Genomic DNA, 14,291 nt, shown 5'->3' with positions numbered 1-14,291 from the left:
GCAACACAGGAGCAAGCGCCGCGCCTGCTTGTTTAATTAATTACCCCCAAATTAAAGCCCAGCAGACTGCACAGAGACTCCCTGCAACCTGCAAATTAACTCAGCCTGGGGGTGAGGGAGGTCAGACAGCACCCAAGCAGTGGCTCCAAGCGTTTTCCACAGCATCAGGAGTGCCGTGAAGGGGGGAAAAAAACCCCAAAACAACACCACTCACCCCCATCTCAGGTTTTGTTGTTTCGGTCTGGCCGTGTTAAGAGCTGCTCAGTCCCATCACCGTGGGTCAGATGGCTGATAAGAAACCAATTTCATCATTTTTTAAGCCCCAAATGTTTATGGGCAGGCTTTATCTGCAAACAAAGACACGAACTTTGAGCCGCAGCTTTGCGTCAGTTTGAGGACAGGCGAGGCCGTGCTGGGATTAACGCGGTGCCAAAGAGAGCCAAAGTCCCCTCCCCGCAGCCCCCATCGTGTGTGATGGCAAAGCTGCCTCTCTGGGCCAGGACACAACCCTTGGCACGACATTTTGGGCATAGATGCCCCTCATTTAGCAAGATGCTTTGGCGCAAAAATAGTAATTTATGCGAATCTGGCAAAAACCTTAGCTCAAAATTACTCTCCTTGCTGGACGGAGCAGGGCGGAATCTCAAACACATTTTTTTGCAGCAAAACTGAAATGATATCTGAAAGCCATCCTAGAGCCACGGCAGGCTGTTCCCTGCTATTTCTTGAGTGGAGCAATTTCTACAACTCAAGGATGAGACACCTCCCACGAGTGCATCAGACACAGGAGCATCCCTTAAAAATCGAGCCACCACGGAGGGGACATCTCCAGAGGACAAGTTATTCCCCAAGAAGTCACCCCCAGGCAAGGCTGGAAGGGGACAGACCTGCCCTTGGGCTTCTCCTTGCCCAAGAGGAACCTCGGAGCCACGCGCTCCGTTCATTCCCACTGAGATTTCACAGAAAATCCCAGAAGGATTTGGGTTAGAAGGGGACCTTAAAGCCCTTCTTGGCCCATCCCCTGGCAAGCAAGCCTTCCACCAGACCAGGTTGCTCGATAAGACAGCGCAGAGCTGAATTTTGGGGTTTTGGAGCTTGAATGAGGGATGAAGCGTTATCAGCTGTGATAAGGGGTGGTTTGGGGCCAACCAAGTGCCCAAATTAGAGGAGACAAGACATAGCTTGTCCTCTCTCTCTACAAGAACAGCTCTTTTCAAAAAGCAAGGACTAAACTGAGCTTAGAAAGCCCTACAAAGCACCCCTGCCTCACATTCCCTGTGAGCAGCACAGGACCCTCCCTCCATTTGTGGGTTCCTGTGGAGAACAACTCCAGTCCCACCACCGGCCCTGCTCAGAGGCTGCTCTGACAAGCTCAGAGATGTGTTTTTTAATTTCCAGACCCGAAACATGGGGCTCTGAGGCTGCTCTGACAAGCTCAGAGATGTGTTTTTTCATTTCCAGACCCAAAACATGGGGCTGCCAGCAGCAGGAGAAGGCGAATCCATGGCACCTCCTGCTCCCAGCATCTCCCACAGCAACATCAACATCCCAGATTATATTTTTTCCCTATCAGGATGGAGCTTTTCCACATCTCATTGTTGGTCGCAGCAGATGTTGTGTGTGGCAGTGATGGGACAGCCCTTCCAGGAGAAGCAGCACTGACTGAAAAGCCACCCCGAGGAAAAGAGCTGGAATTCCAGGGAATGGGAGGTGGTTTACAAGGGCCTGGAGGGACAGGGCAAGGGGGAATGGCTTTAAAGTGACAGAGGTGGGATATTGGGGAGGAATTGTTCCCCATGAGGGTGAGGTTGCCCAGAGAAGCTGTGGATCCAAGGCCAGGCTGGATGGGGCTTGGAAAACCTGGGATAGTGCAAAGTGTCCCTGCTCTGCAATGAGGTGAGCTTTTAGGTCCCTTCCAACCCAAAGCACTCCCTGATTCCAAGCAGGACACAACAAGAACTTTCCAGGAGCTGAGGATGCTCTGCAGGGTCAGGCTGGAATTAGACATGTTCCTGATGAGGGAAAAAACTCCCTAAATATCAACCCAATGCAGATGGACCTTTCTTTTTGTTTCTTTTTTTTTCTTTTTTTTTTTTTTTTTTTTAGTTTTTAATTAAAACTTGCTTGAAGTGCCACATAAAAGAAGTGAAATCCCAGGCGCAGCTGACGCATCAGGAGAGATTTATATTTAGAAGAATGACTTAAGTACTCAATCAACAGGGGGAAAAAAAAAGGGAACTTTTTCAGCAGGGTCCAGAAGGAGGAAAGAAAACCAACAAGGAGACAGTCACCACCACCACCCATTATTCCTCAGGGCAACATCCACTTTGGATGGCATTTTAGCCTCCCAACAAGCCACTTTTGCAGTGAATTCAGCTTTTTTTTTTTGGCCTGTAAACAACATTTACAGCCAGGACACATGATGTGCATCACAAGACAACTGGCACCAGTATTATTTTTAAATACCATCAGCTCTGCTTTTAACAGGACGACGGGAAATGCGTTATTGCTCGAGCATAAAACAAATATATTGAGGCGATTTAAAAAGAGAAACAAAAAAAAAACAAAAAAAAAGGAAAAAAAGCCATTCCCAAGTTCCACAGAGTGAAGATTTAAAGAGAGATAAACCAGAGCACCGCCAGAAAGACATAATCCTTCAAAATCTGCCATTCCTCCTGCTGCATTTATTCATCTGGGAGCTTTCAGTCCAAAAGTCAGAGCCCTGCTTAGCCGGATATCCGATCGTTTGCTGGGCCTCATCCCAAATTTCTCCAGCATTACTCACTTTTTTTTTTTTTTTTTTTTTTTTTTTTGGTGTGAGCAGGAAGGGGGATGAGGATTTTCTGGTGAAAGGCAAAAGTGAGGCAGAAGTGTTTGCAGCACTGTGGAGCGTGGGATTTCCATGGAATAGGCTCAGACCTCTGCTTCCAAATGATTCCCGTGCACAGAAGAAAAAAAGGGATCAAGGAGATGCACAGTTCTGGAGCTGAGGCTGAGCTGGGAGCCCTTCTGGAATGATTTTAGAGCCCATTTTTGGAGACAAGGGCACCAAAACTGCAGGGACCACGGTTTAACCTCCCCATGGAGCAACGCCGTGCCTCAGTTTCCCCGCGCCGTTCCCCAGTGGTATCCAAACCCTCCAGGACACACATTCCTCCCTTTTGCCCCAAGGATTCATCTCCACCTGCCAGCACTGAGGTTCCCATCCCAGCCAGGAGAACCAGCTTCCCTCAGGATGTGGGTAAAGCCAAGCTTTACAACAGGGAGCTGGGATGGGGATGGAGCGGTCACAGAGCAGAGAAAGGGTTAAACACTCGCCCATCCCAAATCCCTGCTCCAGGGCCCCATCCCTGCTCCAGACCCCTGCATTCCTCTGCTCAAACAGCCTGCAGGGCTTCCCACTGTTCACTCTTTCCATGCCTGGCCGTGTGTCCTGGATGTTTTGGATGTTCCAGGAGCTCCTGCTCTGCCCTGGCAGGAGCTGCAGGGATGTGCCAGCAGCAGGGGCATGGAATGCTCTGGGCTGGAAACACCTCAAAGCACACCTCATTCCCATGGCAGGGACACCTCTGCACTGTCCCAGGCTGCTCCAAGCCCCACCCAACCTCTCCTTGGACACTCCCAGGGATCCAGGAGCAGCCACAGCCTGCCACCCTCACAGAGAACAATTCCTAATTCCCAATATCCCATCCACCCCTGCCCTCCAAACCTGTGAGTTTAAAGCCATTCCCCCTTGTCCTGTCACTCCATGCCCTTGTCAAGCAGCTCCCAGGAGCAGGGATGGATGCTCTGGAGAGCACAGCACATCCCATGGGGATCTGGATGGATCCCTGTGTCCTCCCCATCGCCAGGGTGGAGCTGCTGCCACCTCATTGCATGGATCTCAGCAGGCTCTGCAGGAGCCCAGATGGACCATCTGGCTAATTGAGTTAATTAAAGCGTTTTTTCCAGCAGCCATTAACTCTCAGGCAGCTCTCCCTGGGGAGCAGGGGCCACAGCTCAGGAGCAGCTCAGGAGAGATGGAAAAAATTGCTTGGAAGAAGCACTGAGGGCACCGAGCTGCTCCTCTGCAGCACGGGCTGGCTCCAGCAGCTCCCAGGGGAAACAAAATAGCCCCAAACCCCCCAAAACTTCACCAATTTGGCAGGATGTGAAGAGCCAGGCAGGGGAGGAGAGCACCACAGGGATGCCCCCATCCCAGAGCACCCTTCCCAAGCAAATCTTGGAATTCTGAGCTGGTCAAGGGCAGCACTGGCAGCACAGGGGCTCTGCTTTGCTGACGAGGTAATTGCCACCCTCCAAGGGTAACAAACTCCTTGTCCATTCCCACAAAGGCAAGGAAAACACTTCCAAAGACTCCAGGAAAGCCTTGTTTTGGGGTCTCACTCCCTGATAAGCTCAGCTGCTGGAAGGAGATGCTTTCTAGGAAGCTGGTATCAAAAAAAAAAAAAAAAAAAAAAGACACAAAACATCCTAAAATAACCCATCCTGGTGCTGGGGATGCCAGGTTTTCATCCTTTTTCCCCAAAAAACCCTCTTGTCCCACCTGAGCAATCCCTGCAGAGGTACCACAGGAACCTGCAGCCAACAGCAGCCACGGGGAAGGAGGAGCTGGAACAAGGGAGGACAAGCTGTGGGATGCACCCCTCCCTTCCCCTCCTTCCTTTTCCTGGGATGCACTTGGGCATCTTCTCTTTTGTTATCTGGGATGCACCCCCATCAGCTTCCCCTTTTTTGTGTGATTTGCTCACATCTCCCCCTTTTGAGGGATACCCTCATCTCCTCATCCTTTTTTTAAATTTTTTAAATGGGACACACTCGCACAGCTCCTCTTTTTTTTCCAGGACACACCCACACCATCCCTTCTCCTTCTGTGGGATGCACAGCTCTTTTTGTCCCCGTCCCTCCAGCTTTTTCCTGGGATGCACTCATGCGTCTCCTCCTCCTTTTTTGCAGGATGCACTCCCCACCTCCTCCTTTCTCTGGGATGCATTTCCTACCTCCTCCTCCTCCTTTTTTGTTTGCAGGATACAATCACACAGGTCCTGCTTTTGTGGGATGGACTCGCAGATCTCTTTTTATTTTTTCCAGGATGCTCTCAAGCATCTTTTTTTTTTTTTTTTTTTTTTTTTGCCCCCTTTTTTTTTTTTTTCGCAAGGACCAGTTGCTCCCAGGCCCACTGGGAACGATTCCCAGCACTTCCTCAAGTGTTCCAACAGCTCAACCTGCCCCAAAAGTGAAGGCACACACACCCAAAAACCTGACCCAAAAATCCCCACTGAGGCAAAATAAGCAGGGAGGGGATCTGGGGCAGAGAGCAGAGCCATTCCCAAGGCTGGCTTTCCCTGCTTTTCCCTGGGAAATGCTTCCCAGAGCAGCCCCACCCCGGGAGCCCTAATCTGATGGCAGGTTTTCAATGGAGCAGCCAGGATGGGGAGGGAGAGAGGCTGGACAAGGGGGGGGAAAGAAAGCAAGGAAATGCCTCTGAGGTGAGGAGGGTTTTTTTTCTCTCTGGCTGGGGCCGCCTTGCTTCGCTTTGCTTTGTTTTATTTTATTTTATTTTGTTTTGCTTTGTTTTGTTTTGTTTTGCTCGCCCGCCTCCAGTGCTGCCATTTTCCGGAAGCCGGAGCAGCGCTGGCAGGCTGGCAGAGAAATGGGAAGTTTCTCTTTGTTTAATTGGAGCAGCCTCTGCTCCGAGGGACCCAGCAGAGCTCCCCCCCAGCTGCTCTGGGAACGGATGCGAGGCAGGAGCAGGGAGCAGCAGCAGGGGAATGGGGCAGGAATTGGGGATTTCACATCCGACACGGCTCTCGGTGCCAGGGACGTGTGTGAGAATGGGGAGGCTTTGGCTGAACTCCCTGGTGACCACTGCATCCATTCCTCCACTTCCCGGGGCTTTTTCCTGCTCCTTTTCTCCACGCTTTGACCTGTGGAGGTGATTTTAGGTGGGTAACTTGAGCACCTTCCCCCCACCACACCAACAAAACGAGGGATGCTGCACCCAGCCCTGCACACGCTAAGAAATCCAACCAAACCCACTCTCGGACTTATCCCAGATTCACAACTCAGGGTTACGAATCTGGGATAAAGAAAAAGCTGTGATCCCAAGGAAAGACCCTTGGGATCACATAAAACACCTCCTGCCCCGCTCCTCTCCCCATTGTTCAACTCCAAAAAAGCCTTTTTCTCCCTGTTCCTAAGGGAACAGCCGGTGCTGCTCAAAGGAGGCCACACACCACGCTGACCCTGCCCTCCAAAAACAACCTGGAACACCTCATGACTTCATGGGGATGGCCTAAAGCCCTTGATCCAGGCAGGGTAGGAGGAGGGCAGCAGCTGGATTTACCCCTGGAGAGAGGGAAGCAGGGATGAGCTGAAACCAGGAATCTCTACTGGGCCCAGGTTTTCTGGAGTCAGCTGGAAAACATCTGGTTTGGCTCCCTGGCTGTGATTTCCTCTCCCAAAAATGCTGGGATGGTCCCCAGGGCGACCCTCCCATGGGGCAGGAGAGGAAGCAACTGCAGGGAATGAGCAGTGAAAAGGAAAATCATAATCATCATCATCATTATTATTATTATTAAAGTTTTCCATACTATTATTATTATTATTATTATTATTATTATTATTATTATTATTATTATTATTATTATTATTATTACTATTATTGTTACTATTATTATTACTATTATTATTACTATTATTATTGTTAGTTTTCCCCATCATTTAACGGGACTGCAAACCAGATGTGCATCACCACCCCTCCAATTTACACAGAGGCAGCCAGGTGACAAAAAATATGAAAAATATGAAAAGTAGGAAAAATACGAAAAATATTAAAAGTATGAAAAATATGAAAAATCACCCAGTGGCAGAATGGTTTGGGTTAGAAGGGACCTTTAAAGCCCATCCCATTCCATCCCCTGCCATACCAGGGACACCTTCCACTGTCCCAGGCTGCTCCAATGTCCAACTCTGGGCAATTCCAGGGATCCAGGGGCAGCCACAGCTTCTCTGGGAAAACTGGCGCCAGCACCTCACAGGGAAGAATTCCTTCCTAATATCCCATCTAAATAATTTGGAAGAAACACCAGAGCAATCACAAAATAAGTAATGACTGGGCCACCTTGCACCTCTGCATTTTCACCTACAGAGGTTTGAGGCTACCGATTTACTCTCCCAAACTGAAAGAAACTGGGGAATCAGGCCGGAATTGGGAAAGTCCCTGCCCATTGGAATGGGATGAGCTCTCAGGTCCCCTCCATCCCAAACCAGTTCTGGAATCCTGTGGTGATCCTGCAAGCAGGAGATGGGGTGTGCCAGCTTCCCACAGCTGGATTTGACACAAGCTCTCCTCTCCTGGGTGGAGCAGGAACAACCACTCAGGTAGGGAAAAAGCAGGAACACTTTTCTAGCCCCAGGAATGAGAGAGAGCATCACGACTCTGCCATTGATATGCCAGCTGGGAATGGGAATGAGAATGGGAATGGGAAATGGGAATGGGAACAGCTGCCTCCTGGCACTGAAAATAAGCCCCTGCACAAATCCACCAGCAGGTTAAAAATAGAAATTTCCCATGGGGTTCCCAATGGAGGCCACCAAAGATTGGGATTAAAGCCAGGAAATGTTGCTGGTGGCACACTGATTCCTCCCAAAAAACATGCAACCCACCCAAAATGCCAGCTTCCCAGCAGAGGGACAAAAATCCACTCCAGGGGCACCATGGAGGAGTTGGAAGTTTTATGGTCTGCTCTTTGATCCGTGAAAAACTGACTTTTCCCTGGGAAACTCCTGAGCCTGCAGCCCCCCTGAGGCAGCAGAGGGATTCCATGTGCATTCCTGCATTCCCTGGAGCCATCCCACACATCCCCATCCTGACTCCCACACTTTTCTTTAGGAGCCCACGGGAACAGAAATACACAGAAATCACCCCAAGGACGCCAGGGTGCAAGGAGGAGCACAGAGAGGGGGGAGAAGCCACAGGTACCCTCAAAAATCACCCTTCAGTGTGGACGGTTGTGGTGTTAATGTGCTCACTGGAGCACTAAAAACCAGATCCGAGCTGCTGGGAGCAGGTCCTGTTTTTGGGAAGCAGAGGGACTTGTCAGCACAAGCACGTGCCAAAGCTGCAAGAGCCTTCTCCCTTTCCCCCCCTCCTCAAACCCCAAACATCATTTGGGGCCACAGAGGCAGCTGGGGCTGCAAATCCCTCTGAAAGCAGCAAAACTCGTCATTAATGACCAGCACAGCTGCCCTGGTGTCCCCACAGGCTGGGGACAGGGCTCAGCCCCACCACCTGCAGGGCTTCTCCTGCCCCTTCTCTGCCCCCCAATTCCATCAGAGGGATTTCCCAGTGCCAGCACCGGCACAGCCACGTGCTCCCGGCCCAGCCAAGGCTGGCACAGCCCTGCCAAGGCCCCCAGACAATGCCAGCCCTGTGCCCAAGCCCTGGGCAGGGCCAGTGCTGGCCAGGAGGGAGCCCAGGGCAGCAGCTCCTGCTGAGGGGAGAGACGGGGGACACGTTCTGTGCTTTTAAACCTCGCTCTGGAAATTTTGGGCGGTGGCTTGGATGGGTCCTGAGCTGGTGCTGGCAGTGGAGAAAATGCCCAGAGGGCAAGGAAACCCACACTCTGCTCTCCATGAACACCCTGCTGCAGCCATCAGAGAGGCCCAGCATGGTTTGGGTGGGAAAGGACCTCAAAACTCATCCCATCCCACCCCTGCCATGGGCAGGGACACCTTCCACTGTCCCAGGCTGCTCCAAGCCCCATCCAGCCTGGCCTGGACCACCCCCAGGGATCAGTCACAGCTGCTCCAAAAACTGTGCCAGCACCTCACAGAGCAGAACCCCTAATTCCCAGTATCCCATCCATCCCTGCCCTCTGGCACTGGGAGCCATTCCCTGTGTCCTGTCCCTCCATGCCTTGTCCCCAGTCCCTCTCCAGCTCTCCTGGAGCCCCTTTAGGGACTCTGAGCTCTCCCTGGAGCCTTCTCCTCTCCAGGTGAGCATCCCCCAGCCTGGCTCCAAGCAGAGATATCCCAGTTAATAAGATTTCCCAGTTAATAAGATATCCCAGTTAATAAGCAGGAACACACTTCCCAGTGGGTTGATCCCTTGTTCCAAAGCTGACTCACCACTGGTCACTGGGGAAGTCAACATTTGGCTGCCAAACTTTGCTGGGTGTTTCCATCTCCTGCTCCCTGTGACAGGGACAGAACACGAGGGAGTGGCTGGAGCTGTGTCAGAGGGGGTTTAGGTTGGGTTTTAGGAAAAGGTTCTTCCCCCAGAGGGTGCTGGCACTGCCCAGGCTCCCCAGGGAATGGGCACAGCCCCAAGGCTGCCAGAGCTCCAGGAGTGTTTGGAAAACACTCACAGGGATGCACAGGATGGGATTGTTGGGGTGTCTGTGCAGGGCCAGGGGTTGGACTGGACAATCCCTGTGGGCTCCTCCCAGCTCAGGAAAATCCATGATTCCATAAAAACCCATCCTGCCTCCTCACCACCTCCTGTGGAGCCCTGGGGACAGCTCACAAAGCTCAGGTGCTTCCAGGGCAGGAGAGAAGAGGCAGGTGCCAAACATGAGGTGAGGGTATTTGCATTCCCTCCTGCGCCAGCTGCCAGCAGAAATCCACCCAGGAGGGGACACAGATCTCAGATCCCCCCCTGGAAAGAAGGAGACTGAGGAAGATGCAAATCCCCCTGCACAGACAGCCCCGGCCACAAAAAGCCACATTTAAATGCTTTTCCCATTAAAACAAAAACAAAACCACACACATACAGTGTCTAAACCACCTCCTTACCATCCCCACAAGCTCTTGAGAGCAACCCCACCAGGCTAAAATAAATATTTTAGCTTGGCAAATAGTTTTCCCCTCATTAAAAGGCAAACACAATTAGGACGTCGAGCGCCGGCTGCAGTCGCTCCACGCTGCTCCGGCTCCGGTTGATTAAAAGTAAGGGAGATGCTATTTTTGAAAAGCACGTTCCCTTCCGCAGCCTGAACGGGGTTATTTTGGACATGCAGAGCCATGGAAAGCTGGCATCTCTTGCCTGCAAAATTCCCCAGCCAGGAGGGGATGTGCTCGGGATGGGGGGTGGTGAGAAAAATGGGAATTTTGCTGTGAGCGACCAGCGGGGTGAAGCTTGCCGTGGGAAGAACATGGAAAGCTGAGGGAATCATGGATGGTTGGGGAGCAGAGATGCTGTCCCCTCTGCAGGGTCTGGGACCAACACAGCTGTGCAGGAGGAAGAGCCAGGAAGGAGGAGATGCGAACATTCCAGGAGCCCGGAATTCTTTAGGCTGGAAAAGCTCTGTGAAAGCTTCAAGCCCAAGCATCAACCCAATGCCAAACCCACCCCTGTCAGACCTGCAAGCCACCCCAGGGGGATGTTATCCTCAATGCCAATAATATTTTTCTACTTTAAGGCAAATTTAAGCATCCAGGATGGAGGAATCCAAGGGTGGATCCTTATTCCAGAGCCCAGCTGGCAACACCACACAGCCCCCACTCCAACTCCTACCCAAGCTCCACTCAGCATTATTACCTTTTAATTTATGTATTAATTAACAGCCAAAAGTTAATCATTGCAAATCTCAGGGAGGCTGGAGAGGGGAGGAAGGCAGTGATGGGCATCCCAGGGCTGGGAATTTGCATCCACCCGATCCCACACCCCACAGAGCTCCTCTGGGTTTGGGGGCTTTGATGCCACGTGGTTTCATTTGGGCACAGAACAACCTCACAGTCCCCGCTGTCCCAAAGTTATGCCGAGCCTAAACTCCTGAGCAGGCAGGGATCCCAGGAAATTGGTGTTCCTGGGAGCCTGCACAATTCCACCTCTTCCACCCAGCAGCAACAGCTGGGAACTGAGGCTTCACAGCATCCCTGGATCCAAAGCATCCCTGGACCCAAAGCATTTCTGGATCAAAAGCATTTCTGGATCCAAAGTATCTCTAGATCCAAAGCATCCTCAGCTCCCAAAGCATCCCTGGATCCAAAGCATCCTCAGCTCCCAAAGCATCCCTGGATCCAAAGCATCCCTGGACCCAAAGCATTTCTGGATCAAAAGCATTTCTGGATCCAAAGTATCCCTAGATCCAAAGCATCCCCAGCTCCCAAAGCATCCCTGGATTCACAGAATCCCTGGCCCCAAAGCATCCCTGGCTCCAAAGCATCCCTGGATTCACAGCATCCCTGGCTCCCAAGCATTTCTGGACCCAAAGCATCCCTGGACCCAAAGCATCCCTGGCCCCAAAGCATCCCTGGCCCCAAAGCATCCCTGGCCCCAAAGCATCCCTGGATCCAAAGCATCCTTGGATTCACAGCATCCCTGGCTCCAAAGCATCCCTGGATCCAAAGCATCCCTGGCTCCAAAGCATCCCTGGCTCCAAAACATCCCTGGCTCCAAAACATCCCCGGACCCAAAACATCCCCGGACCCAAAGCATCCCTGGACCCAAAACATCCCTGGACCCAAAGCATCCCTGGACCCAAAGCATCCCAAACCGAGCCCTGGCAGCATCCCTGCCCCCGCAGCATCCCCGGGCAGCCGGCAGGGAGCAGCGAGGGCATTGGGCGAGCTGGGCAAGCCCTCCTGGAGAAGGCACGGCGGGCACAGTCGCTGGAATGCGGCTCGGAGCGTCCCGGCGGCGCCGATGGGGAAACGGGAGCGCTGCTGGCCGCGGGACACGAGCGGTGACAGCGGCAGGGTGACAACAGCCCGGGCAGCCGTGTCCATCGCCGTGGCAGTGCCAGCGCGACCCGGGGGACAACGGGGGTGCACACACAGGGCACAGGAACGGGGACACGGAGCCGCATGTGCACCCTGACACGGCACATGGCAGCGGGGACAACAACACCGAGCACAAAATGTGGTCACACACCCAGGGGACACGGGGACACGGGGACGTAGAGTCACACACACGCAGGGGACACAGTCACACACACACAGGGACACACAGGGACACAGTCACACGCAGGGACACGGTCACACACAGTCACACAGGGTCACAGTCAGAGTCACACAGGGACACAGTCACACACACACAGGGGACATGTGGCACGCACAGTCACCCAGGACACACGCACAGAGTGGCACACAGAGGACACTCAGAGTGTCACACACTCAGACACCAACAGGACACACACACAGAGTGACAGCCCCACGGAGGACACTCAGAGTGTCACACACACACACACAGTGACAGCCCCACGGAGGACACAGTGACAGCCTCACGGAGTACAGAATGTCACACACACAGAGCCCCACGGAGGACACTCAGAGTGTCACACACACACAGTGGGAGGACACTCAGAGTGTCACACACACACACACAGTGACAGCCCCACGGAGGACACTCAGAGTGTCACACACACACACACAGTGACAGCCCCACGGAGGACACTCAGAGTGTCACACACACACAGTGGGAGGACACTCAGAGTGTCACACACACACACAGTGACAGCCCCACGGAGGACACTCAGAGTGTCACACTCAGAGTGTCACACACACACACACACAGTGACAGCCCCACGGGGGACACTCAGAGTGTCACACTCAGAGTGTCACACACACACACAGTGTCACACTGCCACACGCGGACACGCGACACTCGCACACAGTCTCACACACACTTCACACGCGGTCACAAGCCCACTCCCGGTGTCACACGCGGTGTCACACACACACACACACAGAGCCACTCTCGCTCCCTCTCTCCCCGGCCGCCTCCCCGCGCTCCGCCGCTGCCTCAGCCCCGACCCTCCGCCGCCACCGCCTTCCTTGCTCCCTCCCTCCCTCCCTCCCTCCGCCGCCGCCACAAACTTTTCCCCGCCGGCCCCGGGGTCCCTCGGGAGCCGCTCCCGCATTCCCCGGGGCTCGCCCCGCTCCCGGCTCTCACCTGCGCCCGCTCCGTCCCCGCCACCGCCGCCGCCGACACCGAGCCCGGCCCCGCTCCCGCCGCTCTCCGGGCGCGCTCCCGCCGCCACCGGCCGCGCGCGCCCGCCCCGCTGACGTCACGGGGGCGTTGCAGGGGCGTGGTCGGGGCGTGGCCCCGCGGAGGGCGGGAACGAGGGGGGTGCCGGGCGGGGCGGGGGGGGGGGTTGTAAAACACGTGGGGAGGGGAAAAGGACGGGAAAAGCGGGATGGGGGAATGGGAATGGTCCTGGTGCAAGGGGGGAGTGCGAGCCACGCCCAGCCCGGTGTGAGCGCGGGCACTCTCGCCGTGGTGACACTCGCCATGGTTATACTCGCCGTGGTCACACTCGCCGTGGTCACACTCGCCGTGGTGGCCGCACTCGCCGTGGTGACACTCGCCGTGGTGACACTCGCCGTGGTTACACTCGCGGTGGAAAAAGGGGGTAAAAGGGGGTTGTGCTCCCTAAAATCCCATAGACTGAGGGAGCATCCCAGCCTGGGATGCAGGGTTAGGAAATGGGCTACCAGGACAGTCACGGACACAACGTGCAGTGTGGGCACACTCGTGGCGGTGACACTCACACTCAAAACTTGGGGGAAATGAGGGTTTATCCTCACCCGGCTCCCCTCCCTCACTTGTTTTTTTTTTTTTTTTTTTGCCTTTTTTGTCAAACTGCAAAATCCTGGTCAAGCAGAAATCCCACCCCTGTTGCTCTCCCCGGGTGGGAAAGGCAGGAGAAACGCGGAGGAAAAGGCTGAGCTCTGGTTTCTCGTGTTAAGCACTATCAGAGAGTGGCTTCCAGCTTTTTCCGCTGGAAAAACGGGGTTGTGCTCCCTAAAATCCCACAGACTGAGGGAGCATCCTGGCTGGGATGCGGGGTTAGGAAATGGGCTACCAGGAGCATCAACCCAGCAGGACAGGCATGGACACAAAGTGCACCCAGAGCTGGTGGCCACCAACAGCCCCACGGTGGCCATCTCCCATTGGGACACCCTTTGGAAAAGCAGCTGTGAGTGAGAAATACCGGAGCAGATGGGTCTGGGCTGCTCGAGCCGCTGCTCTTCCCACCCCCCTCCTTGTTTTTTCCTGGGTTTAATCGGGATCTGATGATTAAATTTCCTCTTCCTGGTGCTGGCTCCTCCTGCGCCCAGCACGGCAGAAGGAGACGGAGTTTTGGCCGGGCTGAGACAAAAGTGGGGTGGCAAAGGGGTGGCTGTGGGTCCTTGTGTGGCCAGACCCCCCATCCTGGGGGTCAGCTGGGGCTTGCCAGCCTCATCCCAGCTTTTTCCTGGCTCCCCAGAAGGAGCCACACAAAACCACTTCAAAGCAGCCTTGGGGGCTCTTTTCTGCAGTGTGATTTTGGGAGCTTTGGGGG

General features: G+C 53.9%; 1 protein-coding gene across 2 annotated transcripts in view; it reads right to left on the bottom strand.

Moving 5' to 3' along the window:
* SH3BP4 (SH3 domain binding protein 4) overlaps nucleotides 1-12,958 on the bottom strand; it is a 35,778-nt gene extending 22,820 nt beyond the window's left edge. Inside the window, exon 1 of one of the 2 annotated variants that reach the window (XM_058027710.1) lies at nucleotides 12,899-12,958. The gene's annotated coding sequence lies outside the window, so the exon portion shown is untranslated. Of the gene's footprint in view, nucleotides 1-214; nucleotides 243-12,898 lie in introns of those variants that run through there. The other variant, XM_058027711.1, reaches the window with a different exon arrangement.
* Nucleotides 12,959-14,291: the final 1,333 nt, after the last annotated feature.

The sequence above is a fragment of the Melospiza georgiana genome, chromosome 7 (assembly GCF_028018845.1).
Source record: "Melospiza georgiana isolate bMelGeo1 chromosome 7, bMelGeo1.pri, whole genome shotgun sequence".
Lineage (NCBI taxonomy): Eukaryota > Metazoa > Chordata > Aves > Passeriformes > Passerellidae > Melospiza > Melospiza georgiana.
The sequence above is the reverse complement of the archived record's forward strand: the minus strand, read 5'-3'. Positions and strand labels throughout refer to the sequence as shown.